Source organism: Ictidomys tridecemlineatus, chromosome 6 (genome assembly GCF_052094955.1).
Source record: "Ictidomys tridecemlineatus isolate mIctTri1 chromosome 6, mIctTri1.hap1, whole genome shotgun sequence".
Taxonomy (NCBI): Eukaryota; Metazoa; Chordata; class Mammalia; order Rodentia; family Sciuridae; genus Ictidomys; species Ictidomys tridecemlineatus.
In genome coordinates, this window is record NC_135482.1 from 185,656,073 (window position 1) to 185,682,473 (window position 26,401).

Here is a 26,401-nt window from a genome sequence, read left to right on the forward strand (position 1 = left end):
ACTTACACTTACCAATTTATTATAAAAGGATATGACTCAGGAACAATCAGACAGAAGCAATGCACAGGGCAAAGAATGGGGGATGGACCCCATCTCCTGATAAAGTTCCTTTTACTTTTGTAGTTTATTTTTTTTTTTTTAAAGAGAGAGTGAGAGAAGAGAGAGAGAGAGAGAGAGAGAGAGAGAGAGAGAGAATTTTTAATATTTATTTTTTAGTTCTTGGCGGACACAACATCTTTGTAGGTATGTGGTGCTGAGGATCGAACCTGGGCCGCACGCATGCCAGGCAAGCCCGCTACCGCTTGAGCCGCATCCCCAGCCCCAGTAGTTTATTTTTTAAAGACATTTTTTTTAGTTGTCAATGGACCTTTATTTTGCTTATTTATATATGGTGCTGAGGATCGAACCTGGTGCCTCACACATGCTAGGCAAGTGCTCTACCACTGAGCTACAAGCCCAGCCCCTACTTTTGGAGTTTCTAATTTTGATTGATCAGTATCACTAACTTGCCACAGAGTTCCCAAGCCCCTATTTCTTTCAGTAACTCAAAATGCCATTTAAGCCTCAACCATCTGGCCTTTCTTAGAGGTTATACTCTGTATATGACTCCCGCGCTTGATTTTCTTCCTTTGCAGGTAGATACCTTTGCCTTTGTCTGTGCTTAACTTCAGTTCATTTCAGCGAACTTTCAGAGGGCAGATGGACCTTTCCTTCACCCCTTCAATTGCTGAATCTTTTCCAGGTTTTGTTTGTGGTCCTAGAGATAAAACCAGGGCTTTGCATGAGCAAGGCAAGTGCTCCACCACTAAGTTACAGCCCACTGCTCTTTTCCAGTTCCTTAAGGGAAAAACGAAGCCCATTGATTTGAGATCTTCCATTGATTTGAGATCTTTTCTTTTCTTTTTCAATATGAACATTTATTGCTAAAAACTTTTCCCTAAAGACTGTTTTGGTGTCATTCCATAAATTCTATGTCCTGTTTTCATTTTCATTTAGTCAAAATAATTTTTAGTTTTCCTTTTGATTTCTTCTTTTGATTGATGGGTCATTTAGAAGTTTGTTGTTTAGTTTCCAAATACCTTCCTGTTACTGATATCTAATTTAATTCCATTGTAATTAGATAACATATTTGATATGACTTAGATCCGTTTGAATTTACTGGACTTGTTTTGTGATGTAAAACATGGTTTATCTTGTTAAACATTCTCTGAGAGCCTACAAAGGTCAATTAAGTCAAATTGGCTGATATTGTGCAAGTCTACCATATCCTTGCTGATCTTCCTTCCACTTGCTGTATGAATTATTGAGAGTGAGATTTGAAATCTCTGATAACTTTGTGAATTTATTTGTTTCTCTCTGCAGTTCTATCATTTCTTGCTGCATACAGTTGTTTTAACATCAGGCACAAAAATGTTAAGGACTATTATGTCCTCTAGATTAGCTGTCCCTCTGGTCTTCATCCCTGCTAATAGTCTTTACTTTTAAACCTAAGTTACCTAATATTAATATACTCATTCCAGCTTTCCTTTGACTAGTATTAGCATGGTTTATCTTTTTTTTTCATCCTTTTTCTTTTAACCTGTGTGTTAGTCAGCTTTTCATTGCTGTGACCAAAATAACCTACAAGAACAACCTAGAAAAAGAAATTTTTATTTTTGGCTCATGGTTCCAGAGGTTTAGTTCACGATCAGCCAAGTCCATTGCTCTAGGCCCAAGGTGAGATGAACATCATGGTGGGAAGGCATGGTGGAGGAGCACTGCTCCCATAGGGCAGCCAGGAAGCAAAGTGAGTGGGAGAGTCCTCAGGCAGATAAAGCCTTCAAAGGCACAACCCCAGTGACCCACCTCCTCCAGCCACATCCCCCCCCCCCTACAGTTACCACCCAGCCAGTCCACTCCAAGTAGGATGGACTGATTAGGTTACAGCTCTCACAATCCAGTCACTTCCCCTCTGAACATTCCTGCATGAACACAGCAGCTTTTGGAGACTACTTCAAACCCAAACCATAACAATCTGTTTGTGTCATTATATTTAAAATGCATTTTCTTGGGCTGGAGATGTGGCTCAAGTGGTAGCGCGCTCGCCTGGCATGCGTGTGGCCCGGGTTCTATCCTCAGCACCACATACCAACAAAGATGTTGTGTCCGCCGAGAACTAAAAAATAAATATTAAAAATTCTCTCTCTCTCTCCTCTCTCACTCTCTCTTTAAAAAATAAAAAAATAAAAATAAAATGCATTTTCTTTCTTATAGGTAACATGTAACTTTCTCTATTTAATCTCTGGCTTTTTAACTAATGATGTCTAGACCATTCACATTTAATGTGGCTACTGATTTGGTTAGACTTGAGGTTGTTTTTTTTTGGTGTTTGTCTGCTGGATTGGAACCAAAGGCCTCACAAGTGCTAAGAATATTCCACCACTGATCTTCACACTAGCCCAAAGAGATTATCATCTTATAATTTTTTTTCTTCTGTTTCCTTTTTTTTTTTCCTTTGTGCAGTGCTGGGAGTTGAACTCAAGACCACACACTTGCCAGGTGAGCACTCCACGCCTGACCCGTACCCCACATCCTTCCCTAGTTTTGTACTGAGTGTTTTAAAAATAATTCCCGATTATGTGCATTATTGGATTATTGGATTGATGGCATAGATGTTTAACTTATCACTATACATTTTTAAGTGATATGCTACTTGACATATAAGGATGTTCTGTACATATATTTTTATTTATTTATCATTTAGGGAGTCTTTCCTTATCAAAATAAGATTGTTTAGGCTGGGGATATAGCTCATTGGTAGACCACTTGCCTAGCATGTTCAACTTCCCGCAATGAAAAATATAAAAATAAAAGTGATTGCTCTTGTATGCTCATTCTTTCCCTCCAAGAGTTTCAGAAGTAGAAAGCTCTACTCACTCCCATCCAACATTCCCAGAAAGTGTATGTGGCTGAATTCATCTATCAAAGTTCTGTTAAAAGCCAGGTAACATCACACTGACTCTTATTGGTGAGAATAAACTTTGGCAGTGTGTTAGTTTTCCATTGCTATGACAAAATAACTGAAACAACTTAAAAGAGAGGGAGGGTTTATTTTGTCTACACTTCCAGTGGTTTCAATCCATAGTCCTTTGATTTTGTTATTTCTGGGCCTGTGTGAGGCACGACATCATGGTGGGGATGGGAGCACTTGATGGAGAAAGCTGTTCACCTAATGATGGCTGATAGGAAAGACCGAGAGGAAGGGTCCATGCATATATCCTTCTAACCCCACTGACCTACTAGGCCCCATTCTCCAACTAGGCTCCATCTCCTCAGGTTCTCACTACTTCCCTTTAGGCCACTAAGCTATGAGTTCATCAGTGGATTAATCCACTTTTGAGGTGGAGCCTTGTGATCCAATCACCTCCAAAGGCCCCACCTCTGAATGCTGCTACTTCAGAGGTCAAGCTTTGGGAATCTTTCGGACCCAAACCATAACATTCAACCAGGGGGCGCAAAGGCTCATATCCATCTCATAATGCAAAATCTGTTTAGTTGTCAAGAGTCCACAAAGTTTCAACAGCTCAAGCATTACTCAAAAGTCCAAGGCCAAAGCGTCCTCTGAGGCTCAAGGCTCTGTAAGCTGTGAGTCCTATGAAAACCCCAAACAAGCCCCACCCCCGAGCCCTTTCTCCCTGTAGCCCAGATGGCCATGCCCTGGGGCTGCGGAACAAACAAAAACCTGACACTTTGACTTTACTAATAATTCACTTTAGACTAGTGCTCTTTGCTGATCATTGGTTACTACCATGTGAACTGTGTTATTTTAAATCTATAATTTCAGTTTTCTGACCTCAAAGGGAAACTCATGGGGTAAATGAAGACACCTTTTTCCTTATCTACTCGCACCACAATCCTTTAACTTTAAAAGTCCAGATAGGAAAATAATTCATGATTCTTGTCTTTAGAGCCTGAAATCTCCCAGGGGGAAGGGCAGGATAAGTTCACAGAAAGATAAACAAACACAGGTCAAATGTACCTAAGTGCCAAAGACTGGAGGAGAGCAGGGTCATTTGCCTGAAGGAATCATCAGTGTGACCCTTAGTATAGTAGAGAGAGCCTTTAAGGCCAGCCATGTGAGCTTCCTTAGGTCTAAGTGCATACACAGACATACCACCTTCATTTTTCCAATAAAATACTTGAGAACCTGTCTACTCCCTCTCCTTGGAACTTCTTCACATAGACTCTCCCCACCCCGTGCTGCAGTGTGCAAGAAACCCATGGTCTTACTCTTCAAACTTTTGAGCTTCCTGCCTCAGCCTCTAGAGTAGCTGGAATTGCTGGTGTGAACCACTGTGTCTAGGAGAATAATTTCAAAATAGAGAGTCAGGATTTCCTGGACTGGCTACTAACCAATGCAATTCAGTACCAGAATGGTTCCAAAGAAACCAAAAAGCAAAAAATGGAAATCTGAAACTGATTATCAAACTGACTGGGCTGCAATACAGTGATGACCTCTTAGCTAATGAAAAATAGGACTCAGGCAGTCTGTGGAAGGCAGTGGTAAAACTTGTACTTAAATTATGCCCTTTGGTTGTCTAGGATGAAACTGTCAGATCAGTCAAGGCAGGCAGCGGCCAAAGGAGGCAGACTTAAAAGGGCCGCTGAACGGGCTTTATTGAGCTATCACTCCCAGGGGAACTCGATCAGACACACAGAGGGGACAGGGGAAGGGTCTGAGGAGAAACCCAGTGGAAGCTCGACCGGACTGGACTTTTATGGGGCTTACAGCAGGAAGGGAAGGGCTTGGGACAGGAAAAGGTGTTCTTAGAGTCCCTTGCCCCCTTGGAGTTGGTCAGGGGAGTTGGCTGAACTCCAGGATTGGCCAGGGGGTCCTGTTGATTGACAGGCGTTAGTCAGGAGATCTGACTGATTGACAGGCGTTTCCGCTGGCATCTGATTGATGTTCAAAGCAGCTCGGGCTGCTTTGTTCTAAGTTGCCACTAAGTCGCCACCAAGTAGCTGCCAGACTAACAGAAATGTTTATTGAAGGGAAAGCTCTGGGACTCTGAGTAGCTGCTTCATTCAGTGTTTTGGGGGAATAATGGTACAATGACCCTGAGGTTGGATGGCTCCCTCTGACTGCTCCAAAGAGCCTTACCGTAAGAAAATGACAAACCCAGGGCAACCAGAGAACCTGAATATTCTCCAGGTGCTCTGAAAAAAATCTCTGGTTTCTTGTAGCCACGGGACTGAGAGAAACCCACATTCTGGTGGTTTGAGTTGCAGAATTACAAGATAAATGGATTTAGAAGCTTATCCATTTTCCAGTGTGGGCAGGACTTGAGAAGAACTGGAATCCTGAGTGTTGAAAAAGGGACATTTATTTGTATAGACTCAGACAAAATCTAACAATCTCAAAACTCCAAAGGCCCCTAAATGCCCATTGTGAGTAGAACCACTCTCTCTCCCATATCTGAGCAGATTAGACACTTTTGCCTGGTTGAAAACACTTTGTTAGATTGGAATGATGTTCATAGGATGAGGTATTTGCTTTGTCCCCCAACCAAAATAATATTCTCCACCATCAGAAACACTAGATCAGAGACCAAGTGTTGAAAGGAGAATAACTCTTCTCACTACAATACAGTTTTCCTGAAATTTGCTTCCTGATCCTGTATTTTTAATGTCCACCAATTTAGAGGTCTATCTTTACTTCCAAGAGAGGAAGGCTCCCACTGGGGGACCTAACAATGCTCCCAGTGAACTCACTGTTTGGGGCTTCTCATGCCTTGGAACTGATATGCAAGAAGGAGGCCTGCTTCTGACTGGAGTAGTCAACTCCAACTATAAGAAGATACAGTGTTGTCACTACGCCCTCGGACAGGGAAGATCGAGTAAAAAAATGAAAGGACTTGGAGTCTTCAGAATGCCACTTCAGACCTCTAAATCCAGGACTAGTAGTTAAAAGAATGGCTGGGTTAACCCAATTAAGGGTGAGACTGAGGATTCTGATTTTTTTTTATGTATACCTTGGCAACCTCTTTAATATCTAGAGACTAGATTATAAAATTAGGACTCCTTTGCCCAATATATATATATATATATATATATACAATATATACAGTACAGCAAAGTTAAATGAAATACACATTACAGGGCAACGGGTAAGCTGACAATTTCCAGCATACTCGAACAAAACACCTTTTGCAACTTCTTCCCTCCTGCCTCCCTCAACCCAATGAACAAGTATGGACAGTATTCTGTTAAGAGGTGGTTCAGCAATTCCAAATACAGTATTTCCCATCCGTTTTTAAAAGCTATTTACAAAAAGTTTCAATTCTACTACTTCTACTTTTAAATATATAAAAAGACTAGATATTCCACATAAGAACCTGTCCACTATGCACCCAGCCCTGGTAAATAAAATTGCACACGTAGCAATGGTTACAATCTGAGGTATCTTCTAATATGACCACTTTGTTCTTGAACCTTTCCCTCCTCACCTCCTTCTCTCTACTTTTAGTCAAGAGGACAAGTACAGATGTATGAAACACTTAGAGATAGTTGAACAAAAGTCATTTACAGAGGACAAACTTTCCTATGGATTTCAATAAAAAAATGTTTTAATTTTGCTAACTACTTGGTCATACACTGGCAACCTCTTTAACAGCTAGAGACTAGATGTTGCAAAATTGGGACTCATTTATCCATTATATACACTAAACTGATCCTTCTTGAATGAAAATTTAGGTCACACCACCAAATAGACAATCCTGCTCATCTAAGTTTCCTGGCTGTGGATTCAAGGAGAGATGGAATGGATAGTAGAAAAACATTTAAAATATCAACTACAGCTTGCTCATCAGTTACAGAAATGAGGACTATTAGCAGTTAGGAATGTTTTCTACTTTGCTTGTTATAAACTGGTGTTAATTTTCTGTCACTGTAACAAAAAAACTGAGATAAACAACGTACAAGGAGAAAGGGCTACTTTGAATCAGTATCAGAGCATGGTTTGTTGGCCCCATTGACTTTGGGCCTGTGGCAAGTCAACCCATCCTGGTTGGATCACATGGTAGTGGCAGCTGCTCAACCTCATGTCAGCCAGGATCAAAGAGTGACAGAGTGGAAGGGCTCGCTTGTTGAAAGGCAATGGTATAGTGATTGACAGCCTAGGACAGGCACCAGGACTCCATCTAGATCTGAATTCAGACTTTACCACTTATAAATCATAAAGTTTTTTTTTTTAAGAATTTAACCTATATATTTTTTATTTATTTGTTTTTTTATGTGGTGCTGAAAATCAAACCCAGCACCTTACCCATGCTAGGCAAGCACTCTATCCCTGCGCTACAACCTCAGCCCTAAGTCATGAAAGTTTGAGGGGATTTTCTTAAATTAACTTGATAAGTCACCTTTGACAATCCCCAATACTGAACAGACTCTCAAAAGAGAAAGGCCACCACAATTTTTAGACTCTGAATTATGAGATTAATAGAAGTTTAGTCATAGCTAAAAAGTGAATTTGTGAATTAGAAAAGACATCTGAAACTAGTCAGCTTATAGCACAGAGAAATGGAGAGATGGAAAATAAGAAAGACTGATTAAAAGAAATGAAGGGACAGAATGTATGAACCTGGAGGAGAAATAAAGGGGAATAGGTAGAAAGGTCAATTGTAAAGAGAAATTGAGTCTTTTATAGAACTGATGCCCACATCTCAAACAGGATTTCAAAATGACAATAATTTACAATAAACAAATACTATATAGATATAGAGCTTCATGTTTATTTATTTATTTATTTATTTATTTATTTTTTAGAGAGAGAAAGAGAGAGAAGAGAATTTTTAACTTTTATTTTTCAGTTTTTGGCAGACACAACATCTTTGTTTGTATGTGGTGCTGAGGATCGAACCCGGGCCGCACGCATTCCAGGCGACCGAGCTACCACTTGAGCCACATTCCCAGTCCTTAATGTTTTTTTAAATATGATAAATTTGAAACACTACATATGATATTTTCTACATATATATATTTATATATGCATTATCATTGTTCTTTTTTAATTTTTTTTAGTTGTAAATGAACACAATACATTTACTTTATTTATTTATTTCTTTATTTATGTGGTCCTGAGGATTTACCCAGTGCCTCACTTGTGGTAGGCAAGCGCTCTGCCACTGAGCTACAGCCCCAGCCCTTATCATTGTTTTTAAGAGAAATTTTCAAATTGAATATGAAAATGGCACCTAAATATGTAAGAAACCCACATAAAATATATCAAATTAAAAGTGGTTTGAAGTGAAGGAAACTGATATTCCAAGAAAATATTTTTGAAAATAAAGTTGGGCTAACCGTATTAAACACTATAGACTGAGGGCTGGTAAGGCACTTGCCTGGCATAATGAGGCCCGGGGTTCAATCTCCAGCACGGCCACCCCTCCAACAAAATGAACCCCTCCAACCATTATAGGCTGAATGTTGGTGCCCTTCCCTCCCCAAAATTCTTAAACTGAAGCCCTAACCTCCAGTGTGATTGTATTTGAGAGGATGTCCTTGTAGAAGGAATTAAAATGAGGTCATCAGAGTTGGGCCCTGATTGGAGAGGATTTGTGTCCTTGTAAGAAGAAGAGAAATCAGAGCTCTTTTTCTTTCCAAGTACACAGGAAAGGGCATGTGAGGACGCTGTGAGAAACAGCTGTGCCAGGAAGAAATGCCTCACCAGGAGCCAACCACACTGGCATGCTGATCCCAAACAGCCACCTCCAGGATTGTGAGAAAATAGATTCCTGTTGTTTCAGCCACCAGGTCTAGGGTACTTCGTCATGGCAGGCTGAACTAACACACACACCAGTAATGAATAAGAGGGACTTTGTGGCCAAACATGGAAGGAAGGGAAGGAGGGAGTAGAGAAGAGAGAAATGGTAAGCATTTGGGATAAAGAGGATCAACCCTGAAGGATTATTTAAATCACAGAAAGTTAAAACAATATTGAATTTGCATGTATTTGATGATTTAGCATAGTGCAAGTCAAAAGTATCGAAAATCTTTGATAAATCTATAATTATAACAAGAGATTTTAACATATTTTCCCCTTAGGAACTCTAGATCAAATACAAAATATAGACATAGAACTAAGCAGTCTGGATCGAATAGCTACAGAGAATTGTGTGTCTGGTAAATGGAGAATTATTAAGTGCGGATGAGACATTTTGATGAATTTCTGAGGGCACAAAATAATGAAAAGAATTAATGTCTTATGGAGAACTTATACTGGCCATAATGCAAAGTTTAAAAATAAAACATCATCTGCACCAAGTGTCGTGGTGGATACACTAATCAATTTGTGGTAATGATCAAAATGTATACATATACCAAATCATCATGTATATCGTGGGTATATCCAATTTTTATTTGTCCATCTTACAAATAAATAAATAAATAAATTGCAAAAGAATAAACCCAAAGACATATATTGGGAAATGAAAGTTGATTCTCTCTGGTAAGATTAATTAAAATTTAAAAAAAGAAAGAAAGAAAACAGAGAAAAAAGGCAAAATTTTTAAATTTAAGATTAAAAAGGGATTTTTAAAAGTCATAATAGAATACTATAAAATAATTTAATACAAATGAAATCCAGCAATATATTTTAATAATATACGAGTTTACTTCAACAATTCAAAGATGACTTAACACCACAGTTATATAAAAATGACAAGATCCTGTGACTGAGGGTATAGCTCAGTGGCAGAGAACTGCCTTAGCATGTGCCAGTTATAAGCCTCAGCACCAAAAATAAGTAAATCACAGGAGGCCATTGTGTTGAACTCAGCTCCTGCACTGGGTACTAACAGACCAGGTTTATTTGTAATCCCTGCCACACACACAAAAAAAAAAAAAAAAAAAAAAAAAGAAAGAAAAGAAAAAAAATCAAAATGATCAAAATGTAGTTACCCTCCTTATTCTGACCTTCTGAGAAATCAGGATTAGAGAGATAACAGGCTAATTTCCCCAGTCAGGCCAGTTTCCATTGGCTAGATAATGAAAATTCCCTCTGCCTCAATCCTTATCCACACCCAAAAGGTAACCTGAAGTTAGCAACCAGTGATTTTCCATTGATCTGCCTTCCTAGCTCACCTTAAGGCAGAGACCTGAATGGCCAGTCCCCTTCCCATGTCTTGTTTCTCCTTTCTTTAGCCTTCTCTGTCTCTAACACGGCCTCTTCTCGGCTCACTGAATACTGACTCTATTTTATGAAATCAAGTGTTGCCTGGTTCTAGAATCAAAATAAGACCAATTAAGATCCAAACTGGGGCTGGGGATTTGGCTCATGCGGTAGCGCGCTCACCTGGCATGCGTGCGGCCCAGGTTCGATCCTCAGCACCACATACCAACAAAGATGTTGTGTCTGCCGAGAACTAAAAAATAAATATTAAAAAAAAAAAATTCTCTCTCTCTGTCTCTCTCTCTCTCCCCTCTCACTCTCTCTTTAAAAAAAAAAAAAAAAAAAGATCCAAACTAAAGTAAATAGTTGTGATCTTGTCCTTCAACTGCAGAAAATAATGTCATTTATCATATAACAGATATAAAGAGAAAAATCTACATGGTTCCATTAATAGATTGTAAAGTCATTTGATTACATTCAGTACAAAATCCATACTTAGGTCTCCTCATCCATCCAAAAACGGAAACTACAATTAGAAGAGAAATCCCTTGACCTTTTAAAGGGAACCTGTGATAAAATCACGTCAAACATTACATTTTCTGATTAGAAATCAAAATCAAGAACCAGATGAGGATGCCCATAATTCCCACTCTTATTGAATATTTCTCTCTTTTTTGGGAACAGTACAAGGTTTTGAAATTCTTATTTAGAGAAGGCTTATCATTTCCTGGATATACGTACAAATATACTTTTCTCTTTTCTCTCTCTTTTTTTTTTTTTGCAGTGCTGGAATCAAAGAAAAAAACATATCTAAATAAATAAATAATGAAGGATCTAAAAGGAAAACAGAAAAAGAAAAAAATAAATAAATAAAATAAAAGGAAAACAGGATCCTAGAAGCAACAATGATAAATAAAAGTGTTCAATTTGAAAATTAGCAATTTTAGAAATTTGGGTGGGGACAAATTCACGATGTAATTTTAAAACTTAGGAAAATTATTTTGGTTATTCTTTTTTATTCAACAAATACTTGTTTGTGTCCAATGATGGGAAGGACCTTTTAATTATTTATTATGGAAATTTCCAAACATAACCAAAAGTAGAGATAATAATATAGTAATCTTCCATGGTACAAGCTTCAACAATCACTAACATGTGTTTTATTAGATATTCTGCTTTTGCTGGTGTTGACTCCAGTACTTTAACACAAATTCCAGATATTTATATATATATACATATAAAATATATATTTTTTTATCTATCTAGATAGATAGATATAATAATTTCACTTATAGATACTCCAATGTGCATATCTAAGAAATAAAATTTGAGAACAAAACATATATTAGTTAGGTTTGTGTCAGTATGATGAAAATACCTGAGAGGAATAACTTACAGGAGGAAAAGTTGTTTTAGGGCTCATAGTGCCAGAAGTTTAGACTGTGGTCGGCCAACTCCATTGCTCTGGGTCCAAAATGAGGCAGAACATCATGGCACACAAAAGCTGGTCCATTCGTGAAGGTCAGGAAGCAGAGAGAGAAAGAGGAAGGTGGTCACAGAGAAGATGAACTCTGCCAGGGCATGCCCCAGTGACCCCTGTCTCCAATCATGCCCCACCTCCCTGTGGTCACCACCCAGGCGGTTCATTCACACTATGATGAATTGATTAGGTTACAGCTTTCCCAGTCCAACCATTTCACCTCGGAACTGAACGTCCCCGCGTTGACACAGAAGCTCTGGAGGACACCTCATTTTCAAACCATAACATTGCATTTAAGTCACCTTAACGTCATCCAGTCATCCTGAAGCTATCAGAAGAGATCAGAACTATGTCTATTTCTATTCAGCACTAACTTTTGTCAGCTACCTGCTAAAATCTTAATATAGAATTTCACAACTATGGCCCGTCAACCTTTTTAAGCAGTACAATTAATTTGGAATCACATTAATTTTTTCGTTGAACCTAAGATCTTGTATCAATGATCTCTGCTTCCTTTTATAAATCTTCCCACACCATTAGTTCAATAATGCACTTTGGATTTTTCTTTTTTTTTTTTTCAGTGCTGGGGATTGAATTCAGGGGTGCTCTACTACTAAGCTACAACCTCAGTTCCTTTTTTTTTTTTTTTAAAGAGAGAGAAAAGAGAGAAAGAGAGAGAATTTTAATATTTATTTTTTAGTTTTCGGTGGACACAACATCTTTGTTTGTATGTGGTGCTGAGGATCGAACCCGGGCCGCACGCATGCCAGGCGAGCGCGCTAAGGCTTGAGCCACATCCCCAGCCCATCCTCAGTTCCTTTTGATTACTTTTTTTGAGACAGGGTCTCCTTAAGTTGCCCAGGCTGGCCTTGAACTTGCTTTTCTCCTGCCTCAGCCTCCCTAGTTCCTGGGATTACCCACATACTGTGCTGGCTGTGCTTTGGAATTTTACATGACTTTCTGGAAAAATTCTTTTCTGCTCTTTTAAACACTGGATAAACAAACCTCAGTCTTATCTTGATTTTATTCCTTTTCCTTTGTCATTATTAGGCAATAATTTAACCTAATATCTTCCACCTCACGTTTGAAATCAAGCAATAAGACATATGTTGGGGCTGGGGTTGGGGCTCAGTGGTAGAGTGCTTGCCCAGCACATGTGAGGCACTGGGTTCGATCCTCAGCACCACATAAAAAATAAGTAAGTAAGTAAGTAAATAAATAAGAGATTTTTTTTTAATGGACTTGTGATTAAAGGGCGTCTGAAGAACTGACCACCTACAGCGGTAGGATGGGCTCCAACGTGGAGGTAGGCCACCTAAGACAACTTTTCCTACCTGTCATAGGGTGGGGGCAGTGCAGGTGGAAAGACCATGGTGTTTGTCTCTGTTCTGTGCCCTGTACCTCAACTTAAAAGCAGAAAGAAGTAGAACGTTCCTCCCCCGGGCCCTCATCATTTCTGTCCTTTCCCCTCCTTCACTTGCTCTCATGGGTAAGCTGCTCACATATGACAGGACATGCCTTTGAACAACCTGTAAGTTCTCTGACCCTGAGGCAGAACTCTGGAGAATGCATGTGAAGGGGAAGTCTAATGGCAGACGGGAGAGAGGGCTAAGGTGAGGGTGGGCAGGGCTGGGGCGGTGGTTCAGATGGTGCTGGGAGGGAGGCCCAAGAACTCTTATTCAGAAGGTTCATCATCTTCTCCACCTTTCAGGCATGAACCCACACAAACATCAGGGGACTGGTTATGGTGGCACAGGAGCCTTTTCTTGCTGAGTGTTCTGAAGGTGGGCATGGCCCTGGGCGAGCTGTAGGGAGAGCCTCTTTTCTCCATTCGGGCTCCAGGGGGCCATTGTACTGCACCTACCAGCAATGTCTTTCACAGGTTCCCTTGTGACCCCCAGGTCAAATTATTGATCCTTTTGCTCCCCCTCCCTGGAGAGCTCTGCCATGAGAATTTTTTTGTCTCATCTGATTTCTCCAAGAACCGTTCCCTATACCCTGCCAAACTCTCTTGGAGCCAACTTGGGCAAAGGCCAAAGGGGAATCGTCAATTAATTCCATCCTCTTCATGTTTTGCACTAATCATTGAAATAAAGGCCTTTTTTTTTTCCATATGGAAACTGGGTGCTCTGTTATTATGAATGAAAACAGAAAAGGCTTGTTAACAACACCAGTTCTTAATCACCTGCTTTTTATTTTATTTCTTGGCAAGCTTCCCTGAAGGAAAAAAAAAGAAAAACTGATGTCATTGCTTGCAGAGGAAAAAAAAAAATCTAGTGCTCTTAATAGTTCCTTTGATATAGTTTTGATTTTTAACGCTGGTCTTCTTCTTGGACCTGGAATCCAATCTCCTAACTTTGAACTGCTAAACTGAAGATAAGGACCTAGCCCATGTGAGGTACTGGGTTCGATCCTCAGCACCAGGAGATGATGTGATTTAGATGGACAGAAGGCAGGACCTACATCTCAACCTTTTCTGCCTGACATTTGTTATTTTCTCTGCCATCTGTAAATCAGCTGACTCAGCTTCCTAGAGAACTTCTGTAGATTTTATTTATTTTTTTCTTTTCCTAAACCTTCCATTTTAGCCATTGCCAAATGCAAGTGTTGGTGGAATGCAGGGCATTGACAGTTCTGTGCCACCAGCTCCATCCATCCCCAGAACTCATCCATCTTTCCAAACCCTGTGCCCATGAACTTCCCCTCTGCCTCCCCCAAGTCCCTGGTCGCCACTTTCTGTGGCTGTGAATTTGCTTCCTGTAGGCACCTCCTCTAGGTAGGATCATGCAGCATGTGTTCTCTCTTGAGCCTTGCTTATTTCACTTAGAACAATATCTTTAAGGTCTATCCATGTTGTAGAGTGGCCTCCACAGATTTTTAAAGTTATAATGAAAAGACAGAATATAAATTTACCCTTTTCACAATTCTAGGTGTAGAATATAGTGGGTTAACTTTATGCACATTGTTGTACAACAGAGCTCTAGAACATCTTGAGTGACTGAAACTATATCCACAGAACAACTTCCCCATAACCTCCTCTTTCTGGGCCCAGAACCACTGTCTAACTTCCTGTTTCTGGGTGACTCCTGCCTATCTCATGTAGGTGGAATCCTGTAGCATTTATCTTCTCTCCCCACCGTTGTTTTTTTTTTTTGTTTTTGTTTTTGTTTGTTTTCAGTACTGGGACTTAAACCCAGAGCTGCTCTATCCTTTGGGAAGTGGCTGTTGTAATGGCTATGAGATGGTATCTGGTTTTGATTTGCATTTCCCTGGTGATTAGTGAGGTTGAGCATCTCTTCATGTGCTTGTTGGCCATTTCTCAATCCTCCAAGGGTTTCTATGACATCCCTCTGAGTTTTTCTGAGCTTCTCTCTTTCCCCCACTTTCATACGTCCATGCAAAGAACAGGTGAATCTGTTAAGGAAAAGTAATGTATGTGTTTTTATCAATCGGGGGTGGGAGGAAAAGAACTGAAGATAAAAAGTCATATTTGAGAAAGGAGCTGGAAAAGGAAGGCAGATGGGAAAGATTTGAAAGTATCAAGTGAGATGGAGTTCCCTCTCCATCAGCAAAGCAGTAGAATTGGCGGATGACAGAAAGGGACCCTGCCACATGTCCCCCAGAAAATCCTGAGCAGAAGTCTTCCTCATCACTGACCTGTGAGTATCCTAAAGAGCAGAATCCTCAAAGCAACAGGGCCAAGCGACCTTGGACTAAAACCTCTGAAACTAAACCAAAATTAACTGTTTTCTTTCTTTTTTTTTTTTCTGGGGGGGGGGCGCGGGTATGTGGTTACCAGGGATTGAACTCAGAGACACTAGACCACTGAGCCACATCCCCAGTCCTATTTTGTATTTTATTTAGAGACAGGGTCTCTCTAAGTTGCTTAGTGCCTCGCTGTTGTTGAGGCTGAGTTTGAACTCTCAATCCTCCTGCCTCAGCCTCCCGAGCCTCGGGGATCACAGGTGTGCACCTGAGTCTCATTTTGTGGCCCAGTCTGGTCCCGTCAATGTTTTCACAATTCTCAGAAAGTCTTTTGAACAACTGACTTATTTTGGAAATAAGTCAGGACTCACATCCTGGGTCTCTCAAGTCATGAAGGCGCCATCCCCAAACTGCTCGGGACACCCTCTGACAGGATCCCATTCCCCACCCTCGTCCACGCCAGGCCCCTCCACGGAGTTCCCCGAAGCCGTGGCTGACTCTGGTGAATTGGAAGGCTCCCACCTTCCCCCCACAGACCCCGCCTCCTTTCCCTGAGCGATGCCCCATGAGGGTTCCAAGAGGTTCTGGCTCCACGCACCTCAGCTTCCAGGCCTTTCCCCTCCTCTTCTTGCAAAATGACGGCAGCTGCCTGAAGCTTGGCCCTCCGACCACACCACGCTCTCTCTGTCGCCTTCTGTAGCAAGCAACGTCCTCACTATCTGCAGTCCCTCAAGAGTGCTCTCCTGACCCCACCCCAGTTCATCGGCTCTGACGTTCCCACCTGTCCTCTCCTTAACCATCTCTTCAGTAATCTTGCCCCCTCCTGTCCATCTCAGCCGCCCAATCCATGGACAAACCCTGGACCTTCTTGTCATCAGGTGCCACCTCTAAAACCTCAAATTCAGATGCTGTTCCTTCACTCTCATCCCTCTGAGCAGCTCTCCGGTCTCACTGAGACCCTGTCCATCTCCCCCAGCAGGTGGTGCCTGCAGTGTCCAGCTGGGATTGCCCAGCCCAGGATTACATCACTCCTGGAAAACACTCTTCACTAACTCAGTCCTCTGTCACAGCCACACCACTTGTCTTCTGCTTTGCAGAAGAATCCAGCCACCCCAGGCAGGCGGATCGCATTCAGAGACATGATCACAACTTGATGTGGAAACGGTACCATTCGTGCGTGGTTCAGTTCACTCTCCCACTCACTAAGCTAACTCTCCAAGCCTGTTCTTTCTCCTCAAGCCTCCACACATGCCTCCACCCCATCCGCCCTTATTGTGACATCTGCTATCTCTTTTAAAACTTCCATATCATTCATGTGTTCTGATGCATTTCCTAGCAGTTTAAGCTTCATTCCAAGCTTGGTTAGTCACATGCTCCGTCAAGGGCCCAGCCCTGAGGTGTGCCTGAAGAGCCCTATGGATGTGGCAGAGAGAGGGACAGGTACACACCCATAGGGTCTGCTGGGAGCTGGGGCAGCCTTGGGTCCCCAAAGCCCTGGTGGAGTCATCATGACAAACTCACTTACCTTCCCACAGATCCACCTGTGACCGGGAGAAATTTCATTCCTGGGTGTTCTCTCCTTGTGTCCCTCTGAATGACCTTCCTACTGATCTCTTAGGAGAGCTGGGCGCTGTGTTGCACACCTGTGATCCCAGCAGCTTGGGGGGCTGAGGCAGGAGGATCCTGAATTCCAAGCCAGCCTCAGCAAAAGCAAGGCGCTAAGCAACTCAGTCTCTAAATGAAATCCAAAAATTGGGCCAGGGAAGTGGCTCAGTGGCCGAGTGTCCCTGAATTAAATCCCCAGTACCCCTGTCCCCCTAAAAAACTGAGAACTGTGGAAGGAAGAGACCCATCTCTCTGCAGAGGAGTCAAAGCTGCACTCATTTCTTCTGCTGCCATAACCAGTACCAAAGACTTGGATGGCTTCACACAACAGAAAGTCATTTTCTAATGATTCTGGTGGCTGGAAGTCTAAAACCAAGGTGTCATCAGGGCCACACTCCCTCTGAGGGGAGCAGTGTTGCCTCTTCCAGTTTCTAATAAATGCCTAGAGCTGAGGCTTGGCCTCACGCTGACGTTTTAGTGAGGCTGTGCTGGGCCCCTGGCTGACCCTGACCTCGTGTGAATCTCTGACCCTGTGTTGTCGCCATCAAACCAGCTCAGATCTGTTTGCTGTAACCTTGCCCAGGACCCCAGAGAAAGGCCTGTTCCCTGTGCGAATGCTCCCCCATGGACCCCATCTCTTGAGTCTTTTCTTTTTTTTTTTTTTTTAAAGAGAGAGGAGGGAGAGAGAGAGAGGAGGGAGAGAGAGAGAGAGAGAGAGAGAGAGAGAGAGAGAATTTTTAATATTTATTTTTTAGTTCTCGGTGGACACAACATCTTTGTTGGTATGTGGTGCTGAGGTTCGAACCCGGGCCGCACGCATGCCAGGCGAGCGCGCTACCGCTTGAGCCACATCCCCAGCCCCTCTTGAGTCTTTTCAAAGCTTGATTTTTTCCTTTTCCCCCACTCTCTCTTCTTCATCATCAAATTCTTCCTTTTTCTGAACGGTTCCCATTAGCCCAGAAACAATCAGAAGATTTTCTCATATTAAAAACAGACAGAAATTCATTTAAGTTCACAATCCCCTGGGATCACTGCCTCTTGTCTCTTTCTTTTCCCAGAAAGACTCTTCAAAGGAATTATATCCACTTGCTCTTTTTTATTTTTTATTTTTGGAGGGAGGTGGGGTACTGGGGATTGAACCTAGAGGTGCTTAACCACTGAGCCACATCCCCAGCCCATTTTTTTTTTTTTTTTAAGACAGGGTCTAGCTAAGTTGCTCAGGGGCTTGATAAATTGCTAAGGATGGCTTTTGAACTTGTGATCCTTCTGCCTCAGCCTCCTGAGCCGCTGGGATTACAGGTGTGCGCCACTGAGTCCAGCTTGCCTAGTATTCTTACTGTCCCATTTTACATTTAGGAATGTTTAGAAGCACAAATACTTGCAACTGTTACAGTCTCCTGCGGTGTTCCGCACAGTCCTGTGCTGTACGGTTTGCAGGCGGTACCCTAGAGCTCAGGTGTGTGGCGGGCTCCACCTTGGTCTGTGTAAGTGCATCCTGTGATGTTTGCTTGGTGAGGTTGCCTAACAGCGCCTCTCCCAGATGCACCCTGGGGCTGAGCGATGCCTTTCGCCTACAGTCTCCCTGGAAAAGCTCTCTTCTCCAGTGGCCTTGACAAGCCCCTCCTAGTTTTCTTCTGTGTGTCTGGTCACTGTCTTTAGAAGTCTTGGCGTCTTTCCTGAGCTCGGGCACTTACACGAAGCAGATCATTTGACATGTCCCCTGGGAGGGACCACAGGCACCTCAGTCTCTGGAGTCCAGATATGATCCTGGGTCTCCTCCCGCCCTCGCCCGGACATCGGGAGGTTCCAAAAGCTGACACATTCTTCTCTCTTGCCCGTTTCCCAGTCCAGAAACTTCTACCCACACACTCTCCCTGACTCTGTGTCTCCGTCTCCTGTCACCACAGAACCCAGCTGTCACCTTCTTCTGCCCACAGCCTCGGGGAAAAGACCTGTTTAGCCATTCATGAAAGCAGATTTTGAAAACCCCTCAAGATTTGTTTTTGCCAGAACGTGAAGAGCCTATAATGATATTACTATTTGGGATATATGATCCGAAGGAAGAAAGGAAAGGTTAAATAAAGTTGTGCTTTGTTCAGTAATTCCTAATTAAGTTTTAGCGGCTTTAAGGATGTATTTTGAACATGCATACATGTATCTACCACAGGAATTGCTTTCCTTGGAACCAAGTCTTTCTGAGGGAGTTCTGGGTGGCTGGAGTTTGAACACAGGAGGAAGCAGTTCTTTGGGGGCCCTGCCCCATCCTAGCAGGGACCTTGGGAAGCCCCCAGGCCCTGGGCAGGACAGCACGGAGTTCCCCTCATCCACCTGTTCCCCAGCAGCTGAGTAATCTCCAGCAAAGCCCAGGGATCCCTCAGTGGTGTGGAGGTATGTGTGGGGCCAGGGATTTTCTTTTCTTTCCTTCCCAAGTTATTATAATTTAATGCCACTTTTCTGTCACTCCCCAGACAGACAAGAGAGTGTGAGCAGGCCCTGCAGTGTCCACCGTTGAGTAAAGAAGCATCTGGAAATACAAAAGTGGTTACCTATTTATTTTGGAGTGTTAAATAAGTCTTTCCTAAACCCCAGCTTTTACTCAGAATGAATGGCACCTGAGCATGTCAGTCGATGATCGTGAGTTTAGTTTTCCTGATGGGTCTCTGTTTTTCACTTGTTTTAGTCAGCTTTGTTTTCACTTTGTTTTTCACTGTGACCAAAAGACCCAACAAGAACAATTTTAGAGGAGAAAGAAACTTATTAGGTGTTCACGGTTCCAGTCCATTCAGAGGGCTCAGTCCACGGCTCTGGGCCAGGGGTGAGGCAGAACATGATGGCAGAAGGGTTTGGGGAAGAAAGAGGCTCAGGACATGACCATCAGGAAGCAGAGAAGGACAAAATACCTAACCCCAAAGGCAGACGCCCAGTGACCCACCTCCTCCAGCCACAACCTACCTGCCCGGTTACCACCCAGTTAGTCCCTACCAGGGTTAATACGTTAGGCTAAGACTCTCCTAACCCTGGGCTTCACCTCTAAGCTTTCTTGCATGGTCTCACACGTGAGCTTTTGGGGGACACCGCACATCTAAAACATAACATGACAACTGTTATCATCATGTTACCACTGTTGTTAACAGGAACCTGAAGTATTTTAAGATGTAAAAAGTGATTTCTAAATGACCCTGCTGCGACGCCAACTGCTTCACGTCTGAAAGAAAGCAAAGGCCCAGGGTCAGACTGGGCGGGGCTCCGGAACTTTCCTCCTTTCCCTGCCTCTTCTTCACAATCATCCAGTTATTAGGCTGATAACCAGCCCCAGAACCAAGACAAATCAGGCATCTGCCCTCCAGCCACTCCCTGTTCCCTTTAATAAAACTCTCATCGGTGACACGCAGGTTGGAAGAGGGGAGCAGAAGCCCAGCCTGCAGGGGCCAGGGGCTGTTCTGGTGGAACTGACCTTGTCCTGGCCGCAGGTCAGCTGCTGGCAGAGAGGAGGGGAGAGGAAGAGGAAAGAGGAGGAAGAGAAGGAGGAGAGGAAAAGAGGAGAGAGGGGGACGAGAGGGTGGGGGAGGGGAAGAGCAAGAAGAAAAAGAGAAGGAGGAGGAGGAAAGAGGGAGGAAAGAAAGAGCAAAAGACACATTTCAGGGGCTTTATGAACTGGCTGTGCACAAGTCAGTTAAATGGATTGATAGACCTTCATGTCCCTTTTCTACAAAACGAGAAATACAGAGAACTGAACTAAGATCATCTGTGCGTACAGAGTCTTTCCCTTTCCACCATCTTGGGCTGCTTTGATTCCAGGCCTCTAAAGCTCTGTGTGCTTAGAGTGTGCGGGTGCTCTGCTTAAGCTCTCCAGGATCCTTCCAGTTATTTCTCACCATAGGACCACCCTGAGCCAGGAGGTCACTCTTTTTCAGGAGGAAAGTAAAAACTACAGTGGCTAAGGCCAGGGGACTGGGGAGTCAGAGCTGGTATTGGAAGGCAAGCTACTTGATCCCAAAGTCAGCTCCAACCTCTACACTGCCTCAATGCTCAGCCTTCATTCACCTCCTCTGGTGTATCCTTCTGTTCACCTCCCTTCTCAGGGTGACCGCCCCTCCTTCGGACCCCTCTGAGGCAGGCTCAGCCCAGAAGGGCAGCCTGCTGTGCAGCAGCCAGTGTCTTGCTGGTGCATGTCTGCCACCTTGTGGCAAAGTCGGGTAACTGCAGAAGTGGAGGTGACATCTACAGCACAAGGGTGGTTTGTGGGAGAAACAATAATATTACTTCACAACTGCTAAAAGACATTCTTGTTCTTATTTTTAACAGACTCACGTGAGAGTAACAGGAAGTTCTCATGCCAATTTAAATAGAGAAACAGGGAATTGCAGGAGCAAGGATGGGTTGCAAGAGATACAAGGACTGACATCTTGCTTTCTGGCATCAGTCAGATACAGCGGAACAATCATGCAGGAGGCACTATTTCTGAAAGGTAGCTCTTTTCAGAAATGCATAGCATTCTGGAAGCAGACCTCCCTTTGCACCCGGTCCTCATTGCAATAAATGTCCAATGTAGTCAGTAATATCCAAACCCAGGTATGTATTTGCAAGCCTTGCTTTGTGAAATTATAGTTGGCTTCCCCATCTGGATGATTTCTTGACAGCATCAAGGTACTTTTTTCTTCCTGTAAGTAAGCAAATTATGAAATATAAGCAAAACTAAGAGGATATATTTTGTATAGTTACTAATATATTATCTGTCAGCCATATTAAGATACATAGAATAAAGTAGCCAACAACAACATTCCTCATGGAGAAGAGATGGAAAGATCAAGTTTCCATGTTCCCCCTGAGCTGCAACTACATCATGCCGTGCATATGTCAGTCTTATATTGGTGACAGCCAAGGTATCCTGTTCTGGCCCATGTGTACCCAGCCCAAGGAAAAGCAGACAAACCCAGAGCTGCTCTGTGGGTCTAAGCACAGCTCCAGTTGTGCCCAGGTGTGCATGCCTGTGTCTCTGAGGCAGCAGCTGGTGTACTGGCTCCAGGCACTGCCATCTCCTGGCCTGCTAGCCTGAACTTCAACATTGGTCCTTGCATTACAGTTGCCATGAGGCAGCAGAGAGGGTAGGACATGGGAGTTTTGTGTCACTCGGACTCAGGCACTGTGGTCCTTCTGTCCCCCTGCCCCCCTCCTAGGCTTGAAAGCCTTCAGGACTGTGAGCCTCTCTGTCTCAGTGGTGCTCGCAGAGCTACACTTGCATCTGGGTGATTTCCTTTGGAGCATGGGTTAAGCTAGCAGGGCACCTGGGCTATAGGGGCTTGGGAACATCGATTTGGTTGGAAAAAGGGACCATTTTGAAGTGCATTTGCTTTGTGTATGAGTCAGCTTGGGCTACCTTAACAGGATACCACAAATCAAGGGCTTATACTAGAGGAATTTATTTTCTCAGTTCTGGAGACTGGAAGTCCAAGAGCAAGGTGCCGGCAGGGTTGCTCTCTGGGGAGGGCCCCTTCCTTAGATTACAGCCAGCCAGTCACCATCTCCTGTGCCTCATGGCCTGTGTGTGTGTGTGTGTGTGTGTGTGTGTGTGTGTGTGTGTGGAGAGGAAGAGGGAGGGAGTTCTCAGTCTCTTAAATGGCAGTGATCCCCTTCCGAGGGCTCCACCTGTGTTTCATCTAAATCAGTCCCCTCTAAGGGCCCACCTCCAAACACCCTAGCATGGGGACTAGGGCTCCCACGTGATTTTTAGGGGGATACAATTTAGTCCACTCCACTCAGCAAACACGTTTTTCATTTAGAGAGAAGGAGGTAGGAGAAAGCGACTTTAAACATCCTTCACTGAGCTAGAAACATTCACCCCTGGGAGGCAGGACACACGGGTGATAGCAGATCCCCTCCTAAGAGCAGCTTGTTGGGGGACAAAGGGGACCAGAATGAGGAGACTGATGATGGAGGAGGAAACCCCTGGAGAGGAAGGGAAGCCTAAGGAAACCATGGCCACAGTCGGTTTGAGAATGGGCAAAGAATCTCCTACCCAAATCACCACCTGGGCTCATGTGGGTCCTGCTAAGTAGCAGGCAAATTTTAGAGAAGAATAAATTTCTTGGTTTACCAACCAGCAGTTTAAAAATCAGCATTTTTTCATGTATAATTGATTGGTGATGGGTAGGAAAGAACTAGGCTAGATTTTCAAATTGAAAAAAAAAAAGAATGCATTTAATATACCTGAGATACACTCAATAATATATTCTTTTTTTTTAAGAGAGAGAGAGAGAGAGAGAGAGAGAATTTTATTATTTATTTTTTAGTTTTCGTTGGACACAACATCTTTGTTTGTATGTGGTGCTGAGGATTGAACCCCGGCCGCACGCATGCCAGGTGAGTGCGCTACCGCTTGAGCCACATCCCCAGCCCCAATAATATATTCTTTAAAAAAATTTTTTTTGTTCTACTTAGTTGTACATGACAGCAGCATGCATTTCAATTCATCATACACAAATGGAGTGCACCATTTCAATTCTCTGGTTGTACACGTGTAGAGACGCACCATTCGTGCCGTCATGCATGTACCCAGGGTAATGATGTCCATCTCATTGCACCATCTTTCCTACCCTCATGACCCCTCCTGATCCTCCCCTCTGCCCACTCCAAAGTTCCTCCATTCTTCCCATGCCCCCACCCCCATTAGAGATCAGCATCCACTAATCTGAGAAAACATTCGACCTTTAGTTTTTTGGGATTGACTTACTTCACTTAGCTTAATATTCTCCAACTCTGTCCATTTACCTGCAAATGCCATGATTTTATTCTTTTGATGCTGAATAATATTCCATTATGTATATATACCACAAATTCTTTATCCATTCATCTATTGATGGGTATCTAGGTTGGTTTCACAGTTTATCTATTCTGAATTCAGCTGCTATAAACATTGGTGTGGCTATGTCACTATAGTGTGCTGATCAGCACACTATAGCCCTTTGGATATAGACCAAGGAGTAGGATAGCTGGGTCAAATGGTGGTTCCATTCCAAGTTTTCTGAGGACTTCCCACACTTTCCACTTTTCCACTTTGCTTTCCAAAGTGGTTGGACCAATTTGCAGTCCCATGTATGAGTGTATCTTTTTCCCCACATCCTCTCCAACACTTAATATTGCTTGTGTGTGTATGTATATATATATATATATATATACACACACATAATATATATATTATATATATGTATTATATATATAGTCTTTATTTTGTTTGTTTATTTTTATGTGGTGCTGAGGATCAAACCCAGTGCCTCACACATTTGAGGCAAGCGCTCTGCCACTGAGCCCCAGCCTCAGCCCTATTGAAGCCCAAGCTTGTATTCTTGATAACTGCCATTCTGACTGGGGTGAGACGAAATCTTTGAGTAGTTTTGATTTGCATTTCTCTAATTACTAAATACGTTGAACGCTTCTTCATATATTTGTTGATCGCTTGTGTATCTTCTTGTGAGAGTGTCTGTTCATTTCCTTAGCCCATTTATTGATTGAGTTGTTTATTTTTTTGGTGTTACGTTTTTTGAGTTATTATATATCCTGGAGATCAGTGCTCTATCTGATGCGTGTATGGTAAAAATTTGCTCCCATGCTGTAGGTTCTCTCTTCACCTCAGTCATTATCTCTTTTGCTGAGAAGAAGCTTTTTAGTTCAAATCCATCCCATTTATTAATTCTTGATTTTATTTCTTGTTTCCTGTTAAGGTTAGGGCCTAATCTGATACGACAAAGACTTGAGCCTACTTTTTCCTCTATTGGGCGCAGGGTCTCTGATCTAATTCCTAGGTCCTTGATTCACTTTGAGTTGAGTTTTGTACGTGATGAGAGATAGAGGTTTAATTTGATTTTGCTACATTTGGATGTCCAGTTTTCCCAGCACCATTTGTCGAAGAGGCTGTCTTTTCTCCGTATGTTTTTGGCACCTTTGTCTAGTATGAGATAACTGTATTTATGTGGATAGGTCTCTGTGTCTTTTATTCTGTACCATTGGTCTACATGTCTTATTTTGGTGCCATAGCATGCTGTTTTTGTTACTATTGCTCTGTAGTATAGTTTAAGGCCTGGTGTTGTGATGCCTCCTGCTTCACTTTTCTTTTTCTTTCTTTCTTTTTTTTTTTTTTAAAGAGAGAGTGAGAGAGGAGAGAGAGAGAGAGAGAGAATTTTTAATATTTATTTTTTAGTTCTCGGCGGACACAACATCTTTGTTGGTATGTGGTGCTGCGGATTGAACCCGGGCCGCACGCATGCCAGGCGAGCGCGCTACCGCTTGAGCCACATCCCCAGCCCTTTTTTTTTTTTTTTTTTTTTTTTAGAGAGAATTTTTTATTATTTATTTTTTAGTTTTCAGCGGATACAACATCTTTGTATGTGGTGCTGAGGATCGAATCCGGGCCACACGCATGCCAGGTGAGCTCGCTACCTCTTGAGCCACATCCCCAGCCCTCCTGCTTCACTTTTCTCGCTAAGGATTGCTTTAGCTATTCTGGGTCTCTTATTTTTCTAGATGAATTTCAAGATTGTTTTTTTTTGAGTTCTGTGAAGACTGACATCAGGATTTTAATAGGAATTGCATTAAGTCTGTATAACAGTTTTGGTAGTATGGCCATTTTGACAATATTAACTCTGCCTCTCCAAGAGCATGGGAAATCTTTCCATCTTCTAATGTCTTCTGCAATTTCTTTAGTGTCCTGTAGTTTTCATAGTAGAGGTCTTTTACCCCTTTTGTTGGATTGATTCCCAAGTATTTTATATTTTTTGAGGATATTTTGAATGGGGTAGTATTCCATGAAAAATCGTCTTGTAGTGGATTCATCACTTATGTATAGAAATGCATTTGATTTATCAGTATTGATTTTATATCCGCTACATTGCTGAATTCATTTATTCCAGGAGTTTTCTAGTGGAATTTTGGATATTCTAAATATAGAATCATGTCATAGGCAAATAGAGTTAATTTGAATTCTTCTTTTCCTATGCGTATCCCTTTAACTTCTTTTGTCTGATTGCTCTGGCTAGAACTTCAAGGACTCTGTTGAATAAGTGGTGAAGAAGGGCATCCCTGTCTTATTCCAGTTTTTAGAGGGAATGCTTCCAATTTTTCTATATTTAGAATGATGTTGGCCTTGAGCTTTGCATAGACAGCTTTTACAATGTTGAGGTATGATCTTTCTATTCCTAGTTTTTCTAGTGTTTTGAACATGAAGAAGTGTATATTTTATTGAATGCTTTTTTTCAGCATCTATTGAGATAATCACGATTCTTGTCTTCAAGTCTATTGCTGTGACGTATTACATTGATTGATTCTGTATGTTGAACTTAACTTGCATCCCTGGGATGAACACCACTTGATTGTGGTGAACTATCTTTTTAATGTTTTTGTATGCAATTGGCCAGGATTTTATTGAGAATTTTTGTGTCTATGTTTATCAGGGATGTTAGTCTGACCTTTTC

The 26,401-nt window shown here is 42.4% G+C and overlaps 1 long non-coding RNA gene across 2 annotated transcripts in view; it reads left to right on the plus strand.

The window, feature by feature from the left end:
• Positions 1-26,401, plus strand: part of LOC144365191 (uncharacterized) — a 59,986-nt gene that overhangs the window by 20,060 nt on the left and 13,525 nt on the right. Inside the window, exons 2-4 of one of the 2 annotated variants that reach the window (XR_013423475.1) lie at positions 2,503-2,538; positions 8,649-8,906; positions 10,932-11,118. This is a non-coding gene — a long non-coding RNA (uncharacterized LOC144365191). Of the gene's footprint in view, positions 1-2,502; positions 2,539-8,648; positions 8,907-10,931; positions 11,119-26,401 lie in introns of those variants that run through there. The other variant, XR_013423476.1, reaches the window with a different exon arrangement.